The sequence below is a fragment of the Nannobrachium achirus genome (assembly GCF_963921795.1).
Source record: "Nannobrachium achirus genome assembly, chromosome: 21".
Classification (NCBI taxonomy): Eukaryota; Metazoa; Chordata; class Actinopteri; order Myctophiformes; family Myctophidae; genus Nannobrachium; species Nannobrachium achirus.
The window spans coordinates 53,650,001-53,674,344 of NC_137828.1; the positions used below are offsets into that span (position 1 = coordinate 53,650,001).

Here is a 24,344-nt window from a genome sequence, read left to right on the forward strand (position 1 = left end):
CTTCTCTGCACAGTGCTGCACATTATGTTTTTGTTCTCGTCTCGAGGAGAAAATAGTTGAACTTTTGGAGAAGAATGCTGCTTACAGTATGAATGACACTTTCCTATGCAGAGGTTTTGAAGCGAAATAATCACAAGCAGCAAACATTGAGCCAAGACATCCATCTCAGTGGGGGGTTGCTCATTAGTCCGTTGTTCCATTATCCTGACGTTCCAATAGTCCGACTTCTTTTTCGTTAGCATGTGTAGCTCTCTGGACATGATATCCAAACAATCTGCCGCTCAAAAAAAGAAGCTTTCTTGGGACATGGCCATACTAGCTACATTTTTTACTTGTTTTCCTCTTTTTTGATTAATTTGTGATTAATTATAAATAACAGTGGGCAATCATGCAATTAATCAATACACATTTTAATTGTTTGACAGCCCTATATGAACTGATGCTGCACTCAGCCGGAACTTCTTTAAAAAAGCGAATCTAAAGCAGATCTAAGATAGGATTTTAGAGTTTTATGTTAGAATAGGCTCTATATTAGCCTCAGGAACCCAGGCGTTTCATTCAAGAAAGAAAAGCCTGGGTAAAGCCCCCAGTAATCGACTAACCGTGAATCAGCCAATCACAAGCCGGGGTCGGCAAGGCATCGCTTACGGACACTATTTGTGTCCTTATTGCAAAGGGGCTCACATGAAAACATTTAATTTTGCGCATATAAAAGTGTGGCAGCCTGTGCTCCCCTTGGCTCCATGGGGCTTTTAAGCCGTGACATCATTTTGTAGGCAGAGGAGAACTCTGCCCCCAGAGCATTTTCTGTCCCTCGCTATTCCAACAGATCCGAGAGGAAAATAATGACTAAAGTATAATTATAACACTTTCCTTTCAACAACAAAGAGAAGAAAAATGTGTAAATAGTAAAAATAGTAAAAAGATTCACGGAAACTGGGGGCAGAAATTCTCCTCTGCCTACAAAATGAACAGCCCCATTGGTTAGGCTCCGGTGCTTTGAGACACACTGGTGTATCAGAGTGTTTCCAGTGAGCCAGCGTGCACAATATCAGCACCCTTACTCTGTTTGACCAGAATGGAACATAGCCTTCATTAGAATAATTGGTAAGACCCTTGAATTTATTTGCTGTGCATAGAGCCTATTACAATTTAATTTGAGTGGCAATGAGAATGGAACTTCCTGCAGCCGAAGACTGTTACAATGGAGACTACTAGACCAAGTCATTCCTAAATTGCACATTTACGCATTACCTCTCTAACCAGCACCAACGAGAAACACAGCTTGCAAAAGCTGTGTCCAGATTATGATCTACACATTCATTGCTTTCTAACCTGCTACATTTAAAGCTGCACTATGTAACTTTCCTCTTCTACACTAGTCTCGCGTGGCCAGACTGTTGCCTCCGCAATTTGCATGCTCCCAGTATACAGTCTGGCAGACGGAAATAGAAACGATGAGTGCGAGATGAAGCGGAAGTGAAGCCCCCACGTCACTTCCTTTTCAGTCTCACATCACACATATTTATCATTATATAAATAAAAATCATATAAGCATGTTTAGCTTGCTGCTTAGCAGAAATGACATTTTAAAATGTATATTTTTTGAACGGTAATGCCCGTTTCCGATACTCGCCGTTCGGTAGCTGCTGTTCCAGACTCTATATAGCATTCAGAGATTGTGGAATAGTTGTCTGGCTACGCGAGACTACTTCTACACCGAATATGAATCCAGTTTCCTGTGAAAGCCTGCTTGCGCAGGGATAAATTGAATCTTGACCATCAGATAAAGATTTGTGCCAGATCCTGTGTCTGGGTGAGACATGAACTTTGACACCATTCAAATGTCTCAATAGAAGAGCAGGGAGACTAATACACCACCCCAATTGTACAAGTTATATTGTATTAACATACTCTACCATACAGATTGGATGAGATGATATTTTATTCATAACATTTTTAAAATAAAACATAGTGCTGCTTTAATGTGCGTTAAGCTAGATCTCTGAAAAAGGAGCTATAGACCTGCATTGCAACTGTTAATAACGTACATGATTGATTAATTGATTGATTGATTGATTGATTGATTGATTGATTGATTGATTTTATTTTATTTTTATTTTTTAATTTGGGTTAGGTGCATAATAAATATGTGGCTACAGAATGGATGCACAAATGAACGCCGTAATCTACTTATTTTCTATTAAACAGAACGCAATGTAACAGTTTTCTATAGCGCTCAAAGGAAGGTGGTTGTAAGTCAGTAATGATGTACTAGCACTCAGAGGTCTACATTCAACCTGTGTGTCTCTGTGACTGGTGTTTTGAGTCTCTTTGTGCTTTATACCAGTGCGAACGTGCATGTGCATGTCTCTGAATGTGTTTGTGTGTATGCATGCACAAACACACAAATATGTGTGAGTGTGTGTGTGCATGTGTGCGTGTGTGTGTGTGTGTGTGTGTGTGTGTGTGTGTGTGTGTGTGTGTGTGTGTGTGTGTGTGTGTGTGTGTGTGAGTGAGTGTGAGCGCACGTGTGCACATACTGTACATTCGGTGTTTGCTGTGAGTGAGTCAGACAGACAGCGGGAGAGTTCATATTCAGTATAGAAACATCTCTTGAGACAGCTCAGCTGGGACAGTTTGTAAGCCCCACTGTATACAGAATATGAAACATTTACTGTGAGGATACAGACTATAAGCCACACTGTTGTGAGCTTGTAGATCGGCTATTGTTGGCTAAAGTTCTCCTCTGAATACTCTATACTCTATAATACTCTATACTGTATAGGTGGAGTGTATAGGCCTACTCATTATTATACAACAGGTAGCATTGGCGTATCGTTAGGTTCCCAGGTGGGGGGGTCCTATTTGGACCGGCCCAGCCCACAACGGCCTAGTTCACACTGAACTAGGCCGTTGTGGGCTGGGCCGGTGCCCGCCGAAAAACGCGGTTCGGATCGGTTCGGATCGGCCGAAAATTCGGTTTGGTTTGGGTTTCTGTGTGCATTTCCATGTCGGTTCTGGTGTGTAACAATGAGTTATACCACACAGCGCAGCATGTACATACATGCACAGTACACTAGTGATGCGCGGGTCAGGGTTTTTGAGGACCGCGGGCCCCCGCACATTTTCTGGCCCAGCTCAACCTGCCCCAACACAGCATCAACTTTCACAGCCCAGCCCAGCCAGCCCAGCCATTAAATACATGTCAAATACGTCTTTGAATGTGGATTTTTAAGGCAGCCAATTTCTGTGCAAAAACAGAGTGGAGGAGAAACTTGTCTTTCAACACTGATTTAGAGCACATATCACAGAGAGATGAGGATCGAGTATAGCCTAGTCGCTGGCGCACCGCGCCGAGACAAAATAACTATAACTATAAAGAGAAAGAGACGGTCGAGACACCAAAGCAACAGCTCTATGCCTCTCAACATATTTTCAACAATCTATGCTCTCATCACCCAGCACCAACAGCAGCCAACCAGCAGAAGGTAATTAACCAGCTCCTTACCTAATCTGCTGCGGACGACCAGACGTGCAAAGTTTAACAAACTTTCAAAGGGTGTACGTTGTTTAAGACAAAGGAGCATTGTTTTCATATCATAATATGAACTTTAGTTTAGTCAAAACTTCTCAAAAGCTTGTAATCCACACTGGTCCACACGTGAGTTCTGTTTACATTGAGCTGCAGATAGGCTGCGGCAAGTAGCCAATAACTAACAAGCAGAAGCACTTCCTCTCAAAATGGTGGATTTCAAAATAAGATAGGCTACGAGTTGTCTAATATGATTAGAAAACTGGTTTTATTTTTAAGTCTACTTACAGGAAGTAATGGACTTAATTAGAATTACATGACACAGACCAGTTTGGCTGACGAGCATAGGGAAGGACACTTGACATTTCTTGGCCTAGCTCAACCCGGCCTGCGGGCTTCCAGCGTCCGCGTGGTCCTAGTGCCAGGCTTTTTTCCTCTCCTTTTTGGAATCCAGCGTCGCGGCGGCCCAACTGATGGTTCGCGGTCCACGGGGGACAAAACATACGTGTCCACGGCACCCCTACGCCTATGACAGGTAGTTCCGATGAAACAATCTGATTGGTTGAAATAGCTCTCTACCCGTGCAAATAAGGAGCACTATTGCACGGTCTCATCAAACAAGGTTGCGAAAGAGCTGAATCGCTCCCTCTCCCCACTATATGCTAGTAGTGGTGCCAACGATAATCGATTGAGCGATGCATCGTGATTCGGGCGTGCGTGATTCTGAATCGATTCAGCAACGTGACATAATTGATTATTAGAGCCATACATACAGGGGTTGACACTGGCTGCCCGTGCAGGTAAATACAACATGCATGCAGATGGAGTTTGCTTTTTGCAAGTGCGCGTTTGAGCGGATACGCACTCTGTCCCGCTTCTGTCAACTTTCCTCCCACTCTCTCTCTCTCTCTCTCTCTCTCTCTCTCTCTCTCTTTCTCTCTCTCTCTCACACACACACACACACACACACACACACACACACACACACACACGCGCACACACACACACACACACACACACACACACACACACACACATGCATGCACTGTTGGCCTATGATGTGCTGTTTTGACTGTTGGTACATATAACAAATAACAAGTGGGAATCCATAAAATCATAGCTATTTAGATGTTTGGCATAAATATTGTATTGAGTATATCTGCTTGTATTGACTGATGAAAAAAATGTAATATTGTGCAATAATATAGAGAAATCACAACAGTTTTCATGTGAAGTTCAGGGACATAGCTAAATGTGGCATTAAAAATTTTCAAATTTCTATCGAATATCTAAATTACAATGAAATCAAGTTTACGTGTTTTTTAGTTGTTGTTTTTTTTAAGGGGAACGGTCGTATAATCACTTCTGCGCTGCTAACGGCACTCGCCCTAACCCCCCGGCTCCACCGGGCGCGTCGAGCGTCGCGTCAACGTCAACGCTGGGAACGCTCCCGTTTTAATCAATGAAGGGTGCTCCACTGCCGACGTCAACGTCCGCGTCGGACGCTCAAATTCGCCCCGGTTCGTTTTTTGACGCCGTCCGAAGCCGGCACGACGCCGTCATTTTGGTGGAGCCCTAGGGTAAGGGCTCGTGCCTGAGGCAACGCAGGCGTGATGATATTGACGATAAGGCTCTTGTGTAATATTGCTTAATGAATCCATAATATAAATGAAATATAATATAAAAGAAATGGTGACCTCAGTAGCCACCATGTTCCTCCCTCTCCTCCTCCCTCTCCTCTGACCCTCACCATTGAACAGGTGAGGCGCCTACTCGCCCAGACCAACACCAGGAAAGCTGCGGGACCTGACAAGATCAACTCTTGGGTGCTTAAGGCCTGTGCAGAGCAGCTTGCAGCCCCTTCACACATCTCTTCAATCTCTCCCTGAGGACGGGGAGGGTGCCACAGCTGTGGAAGTCCTCCTGCATCGTCCCGGTGCCTAAGAAGACCCGTCCCTCTGTCTTAAATGACTACAGACCAGTTGCTTTGACCTCACTGGTCATGAAGGTCTTTGAGCGGCTGGTACTGAACCACCTGAGACCAAAAGTTAGTGAACATCTGGACCCCCTTCAGTTTGCTTATCAGGCCAACATCGGGGTCGATGACACCATCACCTACATGCTCAACAAGGCCCTCACCCACCTCGAAGATCAGGGCTGCACAGTCAGAATCATGTGTTTTGACTTCTCCAGCGCCTTCAACACTATCCAGCCTCTTCTGCTTGCGGAGAAGCTCGCGCTGATGGGGGTGGAAAGGGGCCTGGTTGCATGAATTACGGACTACCTCTCGGGCAGACCGCAGTACGTGAGGCTGCAGAACTGTAGATCTGATGTGCTGGTGAGCAATACGGGTGCCCTCTCCTTTCCTGTTCACTCTCTACACTTCTGATTTCCGCTTCAACTCCAAGACCTGTCATCTACAGAAGTTCTCAGATGATACCGTGGTGGTCAGCCAGATCTCTGGTGAAAACAGGACTGAGCATGATGGTGTGGTGAAGGACTTTGTGCAGTGGAGCGAGGCCAACCATCTCCGGCTTAATGCTACCAAGACCAAGGAGATGGTCGTGGACTTTTGTATGACTAATTGTGTTCCCCCGGTGCCTAGCACCATACACAGATAGGTGGTGGAGTTTGTGGACAACTACAAATTCCTTGGAATGCACCTGAACAGCTCTTTGGACTGGTCTGACAACGCTGAGGCGATCCTCAGCAAGGGGAAGAGCAGGCTGTTCCTCCTGAGAAGACTGAGATTGTTTGGCGTGTGCAACAAGATGCTTCAGATGTTCTGTCAGTTATGGCTAGGGTTGGGACTCGTTAGGATTTTAACGATTCCGAGTCCTTAGCGATTCCCTCTTAACGATTCTGGTTCCTAACGGTTCTCTTAACGGTTCCAATATATATATATTTTCATATTTTCTGACACTGACGCTTCTGTATGTGCTATAGAAAAATAAAACATGAACGATTGAGACCATTTAACAGTAGTTGTTTACATAAGCCTAATGGGCGTTCAAATAAATAATAATTTAGGTATAGTTGTTGTAATACAAATTTATATTGTAATATAATCACAGTTAAGGGTCAATTCTCCCTTTTGCAAATCCCGCCCCATTCTGCCCTGTTACTATGATGGAACATTTGACCCTGGGCAGATTGTTTTTATAGTGGCAGTGAATGGGATTTTTTTATTTTTTTATAGCCTCATTACAGCTATATAAAGTACCAAAGGAAAAACATCTAGGTGATATTAATAAAAAGGGAAGACAAAGGTACAGTAGTTACATTGCAAAACAGGGGGTTTACCCGAAAATATATGTTTTAATTTGTTTAATCCCAGTGGGACAGAATCCTCTTTGCAGATTCTTTTATAGTGGTAGTGGATGGGATTTTTTTTTCTTCATAGCCTCATTACAGCTATATAAAGTACCAAAAAAAACACATCTACGTGATATTAATAAAAAGGGAAGAAAAAGGTACAGTAATTACATAGCAAAACAGTATTTTTCCCCCGAATTTTTTTTCCTTCATAGCCTCATTACAGCTATATAAAGTACCAAAAAAACACATCTACGTGATATTAATAAAAAGGGAAGAAAAAGGTACAGTAATTACATAGCAAAACAGTATTTTTCCCCCGAAAATAAATGTTTTAATTAGTTTAATCCTCTGGATCAGAGATAGAATAGAAATAGAAAGAGAAGCGCATTGCATCTTGGGTAGGAAGAGGACAGAACTATAATGTTTCTCCTCACATAATAGGCTGGCTTTTCGTAATTCTGCCCATTTAAAATATATGTACCCAATCGTGACTCTTAGACCATTGATAAGGTCCATGTGAACTAGTTTGTTGAAGCTTATTCATTACAATGATCGCAAACGCTATGGTCGCGAGCGGCCTGGCCGTGCTCCGCAGTGCGGACAGCCGGTGAAAGACGGCTGCCACTTTCTCCGACTGCAGAACTCCACCCCCGCTTGCAAAAAGTGAATGTATTTTTCTGGTTGGCCAGTTAGGGAGTCTCAGGGACCAATCAGAAGGCTGACAAACGGTGAATTTGTTTCTTACCAATAGGGCTACTTTTGTGTAATTGAAAATGTAGATATATTCATGTGGTGTGGTGTGGTGTGGTACTAAAGCTGCAGTGGAAAAGGGGCTATTGTGAAGTCAGGTTTCTAAACGTCGCGCCCATCTGAAACTAAATATTTTGAGCTGGGGTCCGTGGCCAAATACATATCATTTTGGGGGTCCTTCACATGAAAAGGTTTGAGCACCACTGACATAGAAACATGGATTTGAAATATTAAAGACTCGCACAATTTTTTTCAAAAATAGCAGATCTACAAGCTCGCAGCGCGGCACTTGGTGCCACGCTGTGCGCTTGTATATCTGCTATTTTTCAATAGTTAAAGCACTAATGCGTACCCAGTCTAAATGGGTTCAACCCCCCCTATGAAGAACATTCATGGGGGGCCCGCAGTGAATCCTTGTACCGGGCCCAGAATTTGGTGCGACACCCCTGACAACAGCGGTGTGGCAGTGGCTGTGTCCATACAGGGTTGACCACCCATTTGTTCTCCATGAAGCAGCTCCATATTTCTCCAATCCGCCGTTTCTAGCCTTGGGAGCAACTCACTCCTGCTCACAAATCACGACTGAACTGCCCTGGTCCGTAGGGAATAACGCGCAATTTATATTTTATGATGCATCGCAGTTCTTCAACTAGAAAAATAAGAAAAAAATGGAAGAGGACAGCAATATGATAAAACAGTACTGTAGCAAAATATGTTTCTTTAAAATTGCACTCAGATATTAAATCAGTGCTGTGCAATTAATGACTGGCATATGAAATGAATGTCATTTGGCATCCACTGTGGTGGTCTTTTGATAGCCACAGGCCGGCATTAATTATTCATACTTGCATGAATAAAATCATATTTGCTGCCAGAGAATATCAACCGGATCCCCTGAAAGAGTTTAAATCATCAGTCTTGTGTATTTGCATTTCAACAAGTCTCGAGCACAATTGCTAGTGCCGTGAACAGTAGAACAAAAAAATAATAATACAGATATATGACGACAAATTTTACTCACGGGTATACGTGATACTGATTTACATGAAGGCCAATGTGTCCTGACAGCTGACATAAGCCATGGGACAAAGGGTCTGTGTTAAAGTCGATCGTGAAGAGTTGCATTACTCCTATCCTGACCCCTATCCTGCTGAATCACAACAACTGTGTCTGTTTCTGTGGGGAAAAAAATTATAAAAAAAAAAAAAAAACATTTTTTTTCATTGCATAGTAAAGAAAAACATACAAAATCCTGGCACATCTACCTTGGAGCCATTTTGGCATTTGGCACAGAAAGAGTTATTCAGTGCCAATGACGTCTCAATGACATCTTTTTTCATTTTTTTTTCTCTTTTTTTTTAAAGATGTCAAAATGACCTGAGATCAGAGAGATGCTTTTCTCTGTTTGTGTGTTGGCTCCCTCGTTTAGCTGATTGAGAAAATGTGTGTTCATTCTAGTGGAAGGACACTTTTTTTTATTCAAACAGCTCTATCTCTGGAACCATTTGTCTGATTGACAACATTCTTTTTGCCACTGAATCACAACAACTGTGTCTGTTTCTGTGGGAACACATTTTTATAAAAAAAAAAAAACATTTTTTTTCATTGCATAGTAAAGAAAAACATACAAAATCCTGGCACATCTACCTTGGGAGCCATTTTGGCCCAGGGCACAGAAAGAGTTAATTAACACCTCGTCTCTCTATGGTGGGAGTCATGACTTTGGCCCCACTCATTTACTCACTGCGATACCGCGCCGATGGCGATGAACAAGTGGTTAAGGAGATTAAAGAAGAAACAAAAATATCGACATATACTGTAAAGGTCAAATAAAAGCATAGCAGCAGATACCTGTGTATGATATACTTGTGCTAGAAAAGGACACGCAAATACAAAAAAGTCAGTGCGTATGAACCGCCTGCATGAACCAAGAAAAAAACTACCGGTATATGCAATATGCACAATAAGCCATAGAAACATAGAAGACTGAACTTGTAAGAAATAGCATTTTAAATAGTCAAGCAAAGTTCTAAAGCAATAAGAGGCATTGTCGATTTTAAATAGGCATGTCTTGATTATGTTCGATTTCAAACTCTTGCAGTCATTAAGACAAACGTTTTCCAATTTCTCTGCGTCATCTACACAACAGAAACAATTATACTATTCTAAATATTCCTACTGACTCACATGGCAGTGAGGAGTCCCCACCTCCTATATATATTTTTTATATTTTTCAAAACCTTCTGCACGTCATACTACGTATATAGCGTAACATGGTAGAACACACCACTGATTGTTGTGTCCTATACATTGCACATAAAACAAACAGTACAGTACAAATATCACCATCTCCGGCTGGCTTCCCTCTCCTGAACATGGAGAAGACCACCCCCAGACAGGAGAAGGTGGTCAGGCACTTTACCACTGCGCCCAGAGGTGTCGCACCAAATTCTGGGCCCTGGGTACAAGGATTCACTGCGGTCCCCCCATGAATGTTCTTCACAGGGGGAGGGGTTTAACCCATTTAGACTGGGAACGCATTATTAAGCATTATTTTGTGCTTTAACTATCAAAAAATAGCAGATATACAAGCTCACAGCGCGGCACAGAGTGCTGTGCTGCGAGCTTGTACGGTAGATCTGCTATTTTTGAAAAATCTTGAAAATGTGTTATTTGAAAAAACCTGTTTCTATGTCAGTTGGCTCAAACTTTTTCATGTGAAGGACCCCCAAAATGGCTATTTGGCCACGGACCCCCATCTCAAAATATTTAGTTCCAGGGACCCCCCAGAAGCAAAAAAGAATTAAAAAATACATATATTCAAAGATTTGCACACATTTTCACGACGTTTCAAAAATAGCAGCGCGACACTCGGTGCCGCGCTGTGAGCTTTTATATCTGCTATTTTTCAATAACTAAAGTATAAAATTGTTAAGGCCCCTCCACCTTGGGCCCTAGTAACTCAGTCCCACTCCCCCCCCCCCCCCCCCCCCCCCCCTTGTGACGCCACTGGCGCCACCCAAGCTCATAAAAGACATTTGTTGCTACTTGGACGCACAGATACACACAGACAGACTCTTCTAGTTTCACCGCGGAGGAGCCTTGATCAAACGTGGTGGCGGCTCGCCATCTGTCATTGGAACAGCTACCCGTTAAACACGGTGATGGTGATGGATGCTATGAGCTCAGATCTTTCTCTGCCAGGTTTGAAATAGGGAAGTTGGATGGCTGCATATTCATACTACGCAGCCTCTTAACTACAATGTTGCCACTTGCCAGTTTACTCTGCAGCAACGAAGGAGGGGTTATGTTGCTGCTGCCAGCTGGCGATGGGATGGGGCCTGTCAACACAGTATGTCTGCGACATTCATCAACACTGTCCTTCGACACTAACCACTACCCTTTAGCCAGGCACATGTAAAAGTTGCACTAGGCTCCCAAGATGCACTGACGTGTGGCAGATGCATTGTGTGTGAGAGTCTTTGATGCAAGGGTGCACCTTGGAAGTGTGAGTACCTGGTGTTAAATGTTAAACAATACAATATTGAAACTACGTCTGTGCTACTCTTTGTGCTATTGGTAAGATAATTATGTGTTTATAAAAACATTACCCTATAGGTAATATAAGTGAGAATATCGTCGTTGTCGGGTGAAAACCTTGTATGTCTTGTATTTATCATTTTTAAAATGATTTAAACTAGTGAGAACAGCCGATCTACTAGCACACAACGCCTCGCGGTGCGAGGCGTTGTGTGCTTGTAGATCAGCTGTTTTCACTTCTTTTGTGCGACGGCCTTGTGTGATGAAGCAGTGCTTTACTTTGTGAAAAAATGTACAAATTTGAAACTTGGAGATACAAGGTTTCTGCCCGACAGTGACGATACATTGAGAAAATACTGTACATTTTTGATATACTATACTTAGGCCCATGGAGAAGAGGGAATAGACAGGCAGATATAGATGCTAGAGATTAAAGCCATTTAAATGGTTAGTTTGGATGCAGAAGCATATTTTAGCCTCTCTGCCACCCTTAACCATCTCCTGCATTAAAGACACCTCGGCAGCCTGTTGCACCAGCTGTGTCTACAGTTAGGGTGCAAGGTCCACACTAATTGATACATTGAGCAAAGTATGAACAAAGCTGCAATGGTGTTTCTGGTTATTCTGGCCTCATAATATGCACAATCTCCAATGTGCAATGTCAGAGGGCGAATCATGAGATATTGAGGGTCTAGCCCTCCTAAAAATTGGGAATGGGCTTAGTGTGTCTAAAAAGACATATTTAGCCACTTGCATGCATGCCCAAACCACTGAAATCAAAGTAATTAAAATCACTAAATTAATAGAAAGCAGTAAATGAAACATAATTATGAACACTATTTTTTTTCTTTTCTCTAATTACAATCTAAAATATGAACCCTTGTTGTAAAAAAAAAAGTTGTCCTTTAAAAATAGTGTGTGATGGATTGGAGTGCAATTTCTACACCTTTTTCCTCTCAATCAGGTCATATTTAGGACACAAAATCAGTTGAGTTTGTTATTGTCACAATTAGTGTGTGGTTGAGCCCTATTTTTTCATAAAATGCCTGACTATTTGAAAAGCAGAAAACTGTGTAAAACATCTGACGCTTTTAAAAGTGGCAAAATGATGGCTTTGATTTTTCCATTAGCACAAACTAGCTATCTATACCAAGTAAATGTAATCTCTCTCTGACATGCAGTTTCTCTGAAGCGCGCAACACACAATTCTCTGATGTGCACTGACTCACACTGTCAGATCAGAACGCACATGCACACACGCCCACGCCCACGCCCACACACACACACACACACACACACACACACACACACACACACACACACACACACACACACACACACACACACACACACACACACACACACACACACAGCGAGCGAGAGAGAGAGAGAGAGAGAGAGAGAGAGAGAGAGAGAGAGAGAGAGAGAGAGAGAGAGAATTTGGTTGCTGTTTATGATGAATCATGAGACCCAGAGTTTGAAGTTCTGATTTATGATTGTACGGCTCAATATCAAACCAAGAACCTTGCATCCTCACTAGTGCCTTTCCTTGTTTAAAATAATTGCGACTGTCAGGTCGCAGTTACTATGAAAGCCTCCAACTCATGTCCGTCCGTGAGTCCATGAGTCACGCTAATACACAACACTGATTGCCTGTGGCGTTCAGCTCAGCTGTTTAACCCAATACTGCTGCAACTCTGTCAGCTGCACCACTCGTCACTGATCGTCCACAGACACACGCACACACACACACACGCGCGCGCACACACACACACACACACACACACACACACACACACACACACACACACACACACACACACACACACACACACACACACACACACACACACACAAGTTTCAATCATTTATTTATTTCCACATAAGAGATACAGTACAAGGACACAAATATTACAAGGTGCTGTAAATAATGTACAGTCAGCAAATCCTGGACAAATATCCAATAACCACACACCATTCAAGGGTACATGTAACAACGCCTTCGCCATATTTGGCGACTACCGATAGTAGAAGAGACTGCACAGAACTTTGCAAGCTGTTTAGCTGATTTTTTTGGCAACCCAAGTTGTTGGAAGCCTCTTACAACCAACCTATGTACATGTCCAAGGCTGCCAAAGATGAACACACATAGATTGCACCTATAGCCTAGCTCTGTGATGGTTCGTAGGAGCGGCTGGTATTTAATGACTTTGGTCATAAAGGCTTCCTCTAAGCTAGAATCAAAGGTACAGGCCACTTCAAGAATGGAAACTGATTTGTCTCCTTCATTGACAACAACAACATCTGGTGTATTAGCAGAGAGATGTGCAAATATTTCTGGATTTTCTGAACAGGAATGTTTGTACATTCTCACAGACGGTGCAAAATGTTTAGATATGTCCTTTGTTATGAGATCAACTATTCTGTCGTGGCGTGCTATGTAAAGTCCTTTATAGGCATAGCAGCCATTCAGAATGTGTGACATGGTTTCTGTAACAAGCCCTGTGGTGTGATGCAAACAATGAGGTGCATGGGTGGAGGGGAACCAGAGGGAAAGGTTGAGTTTGGTGGGAAGGACCTGTAAAGGTGATAATGTCCTCATTGAGAGCAGTGTTCCTGAGAAATGAATGGGAAACGGAGTGATCTGCATAGGGAAGATATGCTAGTTTCACCTGGAGTTTGATTCCAGTCCAGTGTTGTTGTTGTTGATGTTGGAACAGATCCAACAGGGTCCTGCGAGCACTTGTGGATGTCAACAGGCGAGTGTGTCCTCTGAGTCTGTAGGTCACTGTTGCTCTAACAGAGGTGAAGGGGTCAGATATGATGTCCTCAGAGACCCTCACAGTCTCAGATTCAGACCGCACCCACTGCAGTGATACTCCAATTTGTACACATAGCTCATTAAAGTCCGGCCAGTCTGATGAGACTCCAAAGCCTGGTGAGCGAGTGTCCAGTTTTCCATTGGGTTTTCTTTTGAACCCTAGGAAATGGGGTTCCGACTCCCTGGCTATAGGGACCTTGCGTCTCCTCATATCCAAGAACAGGGAATGTCTAGCCAACTGCCTTACATCCCTATCATCATTATTCAGCATGTTCAATAGGTGGGAAATTCGCATACTGACATAAGTCCAAGACACATTGGGTACGTACACCCAGCCCTCCCTCCCACTGAGGATGGAAAATGACATCACGGGTGCTGTGTGTGTTAAGGGCAAACCACTTGCGTACTAAGCTGACTGTTTTATTGTTCATTTCGCATAATACCTTCTTCTACACACACACACACACACACACACACACACACACACACACACACACACACACACACACACACCAACCATGCGACCATTTGGTTCCATCTGTGGCTACTGCGGTAACGTCTGATGCCTTTCGAGGACTCTAGTGATCCGCCATTAGTGAGAGGCAGATCATGTTACCGCTGTGCTAGCGAGAGGCGGATCACGTTACCGCTGTGCATCGCCTCAAAAATGACATGGTCGGTGGCCAAAGAAACAACGACAAGTTTGTGCCATATTTAGAAGCTCTGACCTGACGGTCGCCACTCGCCATTAGGGCGTCTTACTTGTATGCATGAAGTCGGTTTATGAGAAGGGAATAAGGAATAAATAAAAGGCAAACAGCTGCACCCACGGAAAACTAAAATACATTTATGGCAAGTCATTTGTCAGTTTGTGATAGCATGGGAACACTTACTTCCTGTTTTTTTTTCAGATATTGCATAATAAACAGTAAATGTATGGACTTGAATTCCATGAATTGAATACCAAGGACTTCTGACGTTAAAAAAAAAAAAAGACCGTAAAAGGACTTATTTGGGATGCTCCTTTTGGGCAGGGTGTTTAACTGTACTTGTACTACTATTTATTTTATTTATTTATTTGTATTGACTATACTTAAAAAAATACTTAATAAAATACTCAATCAACCAATCAAAACTTTGGAAAAAAAAGAAAAGCAAAGAAAAGAAAAAAGAAGAAGAAGAAGAAGAAGAAGAAGAAGAAAGCTAGGCGTATAGGATAGAGGCTTCTCAATTATTTAAAACAACAAATGCAGATCCGGTAAACAAGGTAGGAAGAAGAGAACGCACAGCCGTGAGATGCAAGCCTCATTGAGTGACTGAGAGTTCATACAGTATCTGTCAGATATGCATGCTATGAATTTACATTGCGTTTGAGGCTCTCCACTTATGTGGGCCACTTTCATGTTTTCCCTCTCAACGATGTGCTGCTGATCCAGGCACAGGAGAATACATGATGATGGGGCAGAGCGGGGGTGTAGGGGAGGTGAGAGAGTTATTATACGAGGCTCTGAGTGTATTATGTTTTGAGAGAAGTAGCGCAGGTAATGACTGTGGAAAGTTGTACATTTTCGTCCCGGGTTATTAAGCCCTGTGGCAATATGGAAACAAACAAATCACACCCAATGTGAAGTGAGCGGTGGTCGTGCTAAGATTTAAGTCTAGGATGTACAGGCTATGCTACACACACACGTTTTGCTATGGCAAAACGCTGAGGAAAAAGGCTACAGACATACAACATATGACATCACAAGACAAACATGATGCTACGTACACACATTTTGCTATGGCAAAACGCTGAGGAAAAAGGCTACAGACACACGCACAAAAAGAAAAAAAATATATATGAAGTCAAGTAGGTCGGGAGTGGCTTATTGTCGGTCTCAGCCGGTAACACGCGGGAGTCTGTCCCCGTTACAATGCGCTAGACCCCTGGGAGATTGTTGTTTATTGTTTATTTAAGATCCCCATTATTGCCTCAGCAGTGACTATTCTTCCTGGGGTCATAATACAAAATTACAGTGAAATAAAAAAAAAGGAAGCACAAATAAAATAACAATTAAATTACTACATACAGATTTACATTAGAAAACAGATAATAAAAAGTTGAACATTATTTAGTGCCCGTTGTGTGCTCATGTTGGACTATGCAAGGCAGGGGCGTCCTCTACCCTGAGCCAAGCCTAAGCCTGGCCGCATACCCCAAGTACCTAAAATACATACACGGAACACTCTAGAATTAATTTTCACAAAACTGACAAAAAAGAAACAGATTATAATAAGTGCTCCATCCGCAACTCAAAATAAACATGTCAGAAACCAATACATTCTATACATAATCTAAAACAACCGCATTACAGCTCCTCTCAATCTATTTTTAAAAGTAGCTTTGCTGTTAATTAAAACTAAATAATTTGGAAGTGTGTTCCAAAAATCTATTGCTCTATACATCACCGTTTTTTTTCAAAGCCTCACTTTTGGGCTTAAGCTGGGTGAAAGCACCTATCAGGGCAAGCCTGGTGCCATAGTTATGGCTATCACTAACACGCAATAATTCGGAATACAGATAAACAGGTTTATGTAAAGTATATATATATTTAAAGAACAGAATCAAGCTATATACTAGTCTTTCATTAACTTTCATCCATGACAATTCATTATGCATTATGTCAATACTAGTCCTAAATGAGCAGTGCAGAGCTAGTCTTGCAGCTCTATTTTGGGTAAGCTGGATTTTATTTAATTCTTGTTTAGATGCATTTGACCAGATTGCTGGGCAATAGTCAAGATGTGACAAGACTAGGGCTTGTATAACTTGCTTAATAGTTGTGTTAGTTGAAAAATAGGCACTCCTTATAATTGAGATACTTCTGCTCATTTTTATTACTATATTATTAATGTGAGTGGCCCAAGAAAGTCTCTCATCTATTGTGACCCCCAGCAATTTAGCCTCTTTAAATTGTTCAATAGGAACTCCATGCAGAGAAACACTTAATTTGTGTTCCTGTCTCTGAGCATGATTTGAGCAGATGACAAGACATTTGGTTTTGGAAATATTAAGTTTCATCCTATTTTCAGTGACCCATTTAGAAATTTGCATGACCTCATATTGTAGTACACTGCTCAGTTCTGTGTCATTCTCTGCATAAGCATATATTGTAGTGTCATCCGCATAAATTGCACAGCTCGCATTCTTTAACATATATGGCATGTCATTTACAAATATTGAATAATAAAGGACCTAGGCAACTTCCTTGCGGAATACCACAATATAATGTCTTAATACTTGATAGGGTTCCATTGGAGCTGGGTCATATCATACGCAAGCACAAGCTCTGCTTCCACTGCTACGCGGATGACTCGCAAATATACATTCCAGTTAAATCCCCGACTAGTGGTAGCTTAGACGGTTTGAGGGCTTGTCTCGCCGACATAAACTCTTGGATGTCACAAAATTTCCTCCAATTGAACACCGACAAGACAGAGATTGTCCTCTTTGGCCCCCCAAACCTCACTAACATCCTAAAAGACGACCTGGGCACTCTATCAAGTGCTGTTAAACCCGTAGCAAAAAGCCTAGGTGTCTTCTTCGACTCAGACCTCACTTTTAATGTCCAAGTTACAAAAACCGTCCAATCCTGTTTTTACCAACTCCGAACAATTGCAAAAATCAAGTCAGTCCTGTCACCTCCAGACCTAGAAAAAGTAATTCATGCATTCATAACCTCCCGTTTGGATTACTGTAATGGACTCTACACCGGCCTAACACACAAAGTCATTTCTCGCCTACAATTGGTACAAAACGCAGCTGCCAGACTCTTGACGAACACACAAAAACGTGCCCATATCACCCCGGTCTTAGCAACCCTCCACTGGCTTCCCGTAGTTTTTAGAATTGATTTTAAAATTCTTTTATTAGCTTTTAAGGCCCAAAAGGGTCTTGCCCCACAATATATCACTGACCTGGTGCCGCCCTATAATCCCTCACGCAGCCTCAGATCCTCTGAGGAGGCCCTCCTGGAGGTCACAAACACACAAAGGGTGACAAAGGGTGATCGGGCGTTTGCCGCACGTGCACCCAAGCTATGGAACGCCCTACCCGTGGCAATCAGGAAAGCTGATTCCTTGGCATCTTTTAAATCACTTTTAAAGACTCACCTGTTCAGAAAAGCCTTCCCCTAGATCACCTCATTTGCCTTAATTGTGTTGTGTGTCCTTATTGCCTGTGTATTTTTATTGCTTAAATTGCCTTAGTTTTTTGATTTTATGTTGTGTGCTTTTATTGCCTGCTCTTAATTGTTTAGTTTCTATGGTTCTTATTGTTTTTCTCCTGTATGCTTCATTTTTATTGTTGTTCAGCACTTTGTAACTTATGTTTTGAAAAGTGCTATATAAATAAAGTTATTATTATTATTATTGAACATAACACATTGCTGTCTGTTGAATAGGTAGCTTTTCATCCAGTTAAGAGCTGAGAGTTTAAAACCATAAGCAGACAGTTTTATAAGTAACAGTTTATGGTCTAAAACATCAAAAGCTGCACTAAAATCTAATAACACTGTTCCAACAGATGGAGATGGACTGCTGAGGTGGAGCGCCACACCTACCATCATCTCCCAGTACTTGCCGCACAGCTTGCCAAGCCGTGCTACTCATACACTGATATATATATATATATATATATATATATATATATATATATATATATATATATATATATATATATATATATATGTTACAGTATGTTTGGGTAACTCAGTACGTTCATTGTAAGAGCGCTTGTTTTGTCGTTCACCACACACCAATCACCACCAGATGGTGACGTCAGCCATTCACTAGTGAAGGCGCTGACGTCACTCGTTTGCGACTCTCTTTCTTTATTTACTAGCCTAGCTCGGCAGTGTTTAGCCATTAGCCATTAGCCATTAGCTCCATTGTAGTCACTTGGACAGGGCGTTTATCGTGGGCTTGCCCAGGCCTTACGGCCTGGGCATAAATATAACGATTGCATTCACCACGGCTTCGTAACTCGCGCGGCGCTCGGGGGCGAAGAGCAGGACCAAGGTCCGCTGGCCTTCGCGCCGCTTGCAATGTCGTGGACAATCGAGCCGCTCCGCCTGGAGGATGTTGTTGTGGGCGACCGCTTGTTCCGCCCCGTGCCGCACGGCGAGTGCTCCGTTTCTCGACCGTACTGTTTCTCTACTTTGGTCCATTATATCTCCACTTTAATAATACTAAATTGTATTGTGTTTTATATTGTTTTTATCGTTGATTCGTCACCTTTACAACATGGTACAGCTTGTAAGCATCGGGCATTCGAGGCATGAGCTACACAGCCAAACGTGTGGTATAGCGCCAACCAAATTTTGCCAAAATGGCTTGCAATAGTGTTCTGCTGGCATTTACTCTTGTTTTGGGCTTCCCTGACACTGAGCTTAAAATTAACAAAGTGTAAACATGGCCAATATGTGTTGTTTTCTTTTCTTTTCCTTATTACTGTGGGAGACTGCAATCATTCAATGGTCCAAGCAACAAAGGTGAACACCAAAAGAACAGTATTGCAAGCCTGCCAGGCCATTTTGACCATTTTCGGAGGGGCACTACCCACACATTTGGCTGTGTTTCTCATTCCACGAATGCCAATTCCTTACAAGCTGTCCCTCGATGTAAAGGTGTCAAATCAACGATAACAATGATATCAAACACAAAACCATTAGGCAAAATTAAAGTTTGGATATAATGGACCGAATGTTGGCAAATTTTGGGTCGGCGTTACCCAGACGTTTGGCTGTGGTGCTGATTCCACGAATGCCCGATGCTTACAGACTGTACCTAGTTGTAAAGGTGACGAATCAACGATGAAAATGATATAAAACACAATACAAATTGGTATTATTAAAGGGGAGATATAATGGACCGAAGTCATGTTTCCTTTCTTTTTGTGCTGAGTTTACATACAATGTATATGTATATTATACATATACACATGGCCTACATATGGACAGTATTCCCTTTGGATTTGCCTCTGGGGACATTGCCCGCGCTTCCACTGGTAGAGACTGGATGTCGGCCGTGTGTGTGTGTGTGTGTGTGTGTGTGTGTGTGCGTGTGCGTGTGCGTGTGTGATGCGTTCCCTTGCTGTCTAAGACTTTACTTATTTTTTTGTTTAAAGCCATGCAATACTGTACTTTTCATTATAATACACACAATAGTACAGCTGGTAAATACACAATTTCACAGACATGCCTCCATGCCAAGCCATAAAAGTCATCAATAATGCATCAGTCTATATTTGAACTGCTTGATGTAGCAGAAATGTATCAAAGTCAGCAAACAGGGAGGACACGGGCTCTTCTCAAGAAAACGACGTAGGATCTGCGCAATGAGCCATGCTCCTAAGTGATTTGTTCTCTCATTTCTCGCGTGGTTCTACTATGGTTGGTATAAATGCTTCAGTGTGTTTGGTCAAACAGCATCAGGGGAGGTGTATAAATCACAACCACATTGAAGCAAGCAAATCTGTCCAAATATTTTGTCAACAGCCTAAGGATAAGTGTACAGTAAGTACACCCTGTCCAAGCTTAATAAAAATCGCACCAGTGCGAAGTGAGCGGTGCTCCTTTCGAATGGTATCAAACACGACACACGTGTAGTCGTGCATATCTCGAAATCTGAAAATAATCGTTTCTGAATTCGAATCGTTTGGATTTGAAAGAATCGGGGAAAAAAATCGTGAATCGTGACCCCAAGAATCGATTCTGAATCAAATCGTAGGATACCGAAAGATTCGCAGCCCTATTTGTTGGCTGTTTGTCTCCCTGAACCGACGCAATTAAGCCAATTTCCTGTAAATCCAATGTTCCCGCAAAATAACATATGTTTGGCAAATTTGCATCTAACCAACTGTGGCCAAGAATCATACACCCACGTCCTGTGGCCCTTGGCTGAACAGTAACAAATAATATCTACGGGATCAGTGACTTTTGTGAAAGAAGAACATTGCATCAACATCGGCACAGCTACTGGTGGTTCTCTGGACCCTGAGATACTTTCGTCTCAATATACCTGTATCTCCAACCTCCAGCAGAGAGGTCCACTTGCCCTAGATCTTATGAGTGTGCTGGACCGCCAGGAATTGCTGACCCCAGTCAATCTTCATGTTTAGGCCACCCACCACCTGAGCTGGAAATAGATTAGGAGGCTCTGCTGGAAGAGATGCATGAACTAAACTAGAAGCTTTTGCTGAGGCTGAGGTCTGCCAGAAGTGGGCCTATTATCCCTGATGCGTGAGGGAGGACTTTGCCTTGGGGACTCGGGTGTGAGTGTTCAAGCCATCACTGAAGAAAGGGGTCTCTCCAATGCATGCGGTACAGTGAGCACATCTTTTATGCTGTAAAATATTGCTGAGTATTCAGCTGCAAACTCAAATTACATCTGTTTGCATTATTAGTTTTCTTTTTTCTTTTTCTTTTTTGCTTTGTCATTCAGAATTCAACCTAAGCAGTCGCTTCCATCCAAGCATCAATCAAGAGCTCTTATAATAAATCAGTCATGTAAGTGACCGATACATTTTGAATTAATCTCACAACAAACAACAGTAAAGACAAGGCACAATAATTAATGATGAAAATGTGTTTAGTGGGTGTGAAATTATGTTTTCATACTGACATAAACTGGAAGGATGTCAGGGCAAAAACAGGACAGTCATGCCCACAATATTATTAGCCCCTTTTTTTCTTTTTGAGTGGTGGTAGACCGCTCCATAGCATGGCCGTGTGTGTATGTGTGTCTATAGCCTGAGTATCCGTGTATGTATGTATGTATGTATGTATGTATATGTGTGTGTGTCTGTATAGCCTGAGTACCACTGGGTGACCAGAGAGGGTACTGTTGAGTCTAGCCTGAGCATCAACTGCAATACATACACACACACCTGGGTTAGCAACACACACGCACACGCGCGCGCGCGCGCACACACACACACACACACACACACACACACACACACACACACACACACACACACACACACACACACACACACACACACACACACACACACACACACCTGGGTTAGCAACACACACACACACACACACACACACACACACACACACACACACACACACACACACACACACACACACACAGTAGTGCTGTTGCGCAGCCTCCACAACCACCGCTCAGTTCACAAGTGTGTGATTTTTTACTCAAGGAGTAACAGAAATCTCCAAAGGAATCAGCTCTGAAACCAAACCTGAACGTGCACCTGCTAACATTGCAGATGGAGCTATTGATAGCCACAGCTAAATTACGTAAGAATCATCTCTAGGCTAGTATGGATCAAAAGAGACTAAACCACGTGGATCTGATGCACCAGCTGGACTTAAATTAACTAAATTCTCAAGGCTGCGTGCAAGGAACATACACTTGACTGATGATTCATTCATTCATCCATTCATCCATTCATTCATACATAGGGGGCAATGATTAGCATTTTGGCGCTATAAGTAGTTTATAGGCAACTTGATGATTCTGTCAAGTTTCATGTGAATATTGTTGCATCTATATATTCTGTGTTCAAAGTGTGATAAAGAGTCAACTGTTGCTCCTTTGAAATTGTTGCAGTTTGAGGATTCTGGTGAGTTTCATATGGACTGGAGTGATTGTAATTAGACCGTAGTTAGCCTGGACTATTTATGGCCATAATAGCTTAATCGATGATTGCTGCTATTGTGTTAGATTTAAGACATGGAACCCTGAGGGTCCCTGGACCCCACTTTGAGAGCCACTGCTGCCTCTTACTGGCACTGATGCTGATTGGTGCAGTGGCTTGCGAGGCTATAGCTGTGTATGGACGGGAAGACAGCGGGACACGAGGGACGGAGAGGACTTTGTGGGGCATAAATCAAAGCACACACGTGGCAGAACCTAAAGGCCAATTTATTCTCATCATCACATCAGCAGCCATTCACTTAGTCACTTTTGATTGATTGCAATGGGAGGTGTGTGTGTATTGTGTGTGCACGGCGAGACGCACGTGTGTTTGTGTGTGTGTGCGCGTGTGTGTGCGTGCGTGCGTGCGTGCGTGCGTGCGTCTGTCTGTCTGTCTGTCTGTCTGTCTGTCTGTCTGTCTGTCTGTCTGTCTGTCTGTCTGTCTGTCTGTCTGTCTGTCTGTGTGTGTGTGTGTGTGTGTGTGTGTGTGTGTGTGTGTGTGTGTGTGTGTGTGTGTGTGTGTGGGTGTGTGTGTTTGTGCGCGCGCAGGTCTGTACCAGAGAGGAGTATCAAAGTCAAATGGCTAAGGTCAGACGAATAGATGTCTGGTTACACCCAGATTACATGCTTTTTTGACTTGATTACGTAGGTCAAAAGACATGTGTGAAGGAGCTTGCATAAATCCAACTTAAGCCCTGTTTTTTTTTTTTTTGGATTAAGCAATATCCATATGTTTATGAATTCCATGTAACGTGGTGTGTTTATCAGCTGTATGTTTAATACCTGGTCCCACTTTTCACTGCCATAGGGGCGGCAGTGGCTCAGCGGTAGAGTTGCCGTCTTAGAACATGGAGAGTTCCCAAAGTGTTCCCAGTTCGATACCGGGAGTTAGTGTCGAAGATGAACCCCTAGTTGCTCCCGATGAGCTGGTTGGTGCCTTGCATGGTATCCTCTGCACATCGGTGTTTGAATGTGTGTGTGTGTGTGTGTGTGTGTGTGTGTGTGTGTGTGTGTGTGTGTGTGTGTGTGTGTGTGTGTGTGTGTGTGTGTGTGTGTGAATGGGTGAATGTAATGCACAATCTCTGCCTTGGATAAAGGCACTGTATAAATGCCCCATTTACTGCAAGCTTGCATAACTACTGCTGCAGGGTTCCTCTATCCCAACAAATAATTATGTTTGAACTGGGGACCCCCCTGGGACCCTGACAAGCACTTGAAATTGAAGGGGGTTGAGGCATTACATTTTGTTTGACAGCTAAATATTGTAAAAATAGCAGTTCTGCAAGCTCACAGCAAACTCACAAGCTGTAAAACGCCGCGAGGCATTGTGAGCTTGCAGATCGGCTATTTTCAAAAATGTTGCCTCTTTATTATTTGTCAATTCAGCCAATGTTTGACCAGTTTTTATAGTATAGTTTGTTGGTTACATTAATGGTGTTTCTTTTTTTTTTTTTTTTTCTTTCCATCTGTTTTTAGATTTATTTGGGGTCTTTATATACCTTTATTTTTGATAGGACAGAAGGCTGACAGGGAATGGGGAGAGAGATGGGGACTGACATGCAGCAAAAGCCATTGGGATTGGGACTCGTTGCTGTCAGGCAGTGGAAAAAGTACTCACATTTTTAAGTCAAAGTATCAAAACGGCAATGTAGAAATGCTCCGTTACAA

The 24,344-nt window shown here is 42.6% G+C and overlaps 1 long non-coding RNA gene across 1 annotated transcript in view; it reads right to left on the reverse strand.

Annotated features, from left to right (window-relative positions):
- Positions 1–24,344, reverse strand: part of LOC308307048 — a 674,478-nt gene that overhangs the window by 534,037 nt on the left and 116,097 nt on the right. The window lies entirely within an intron of this gene.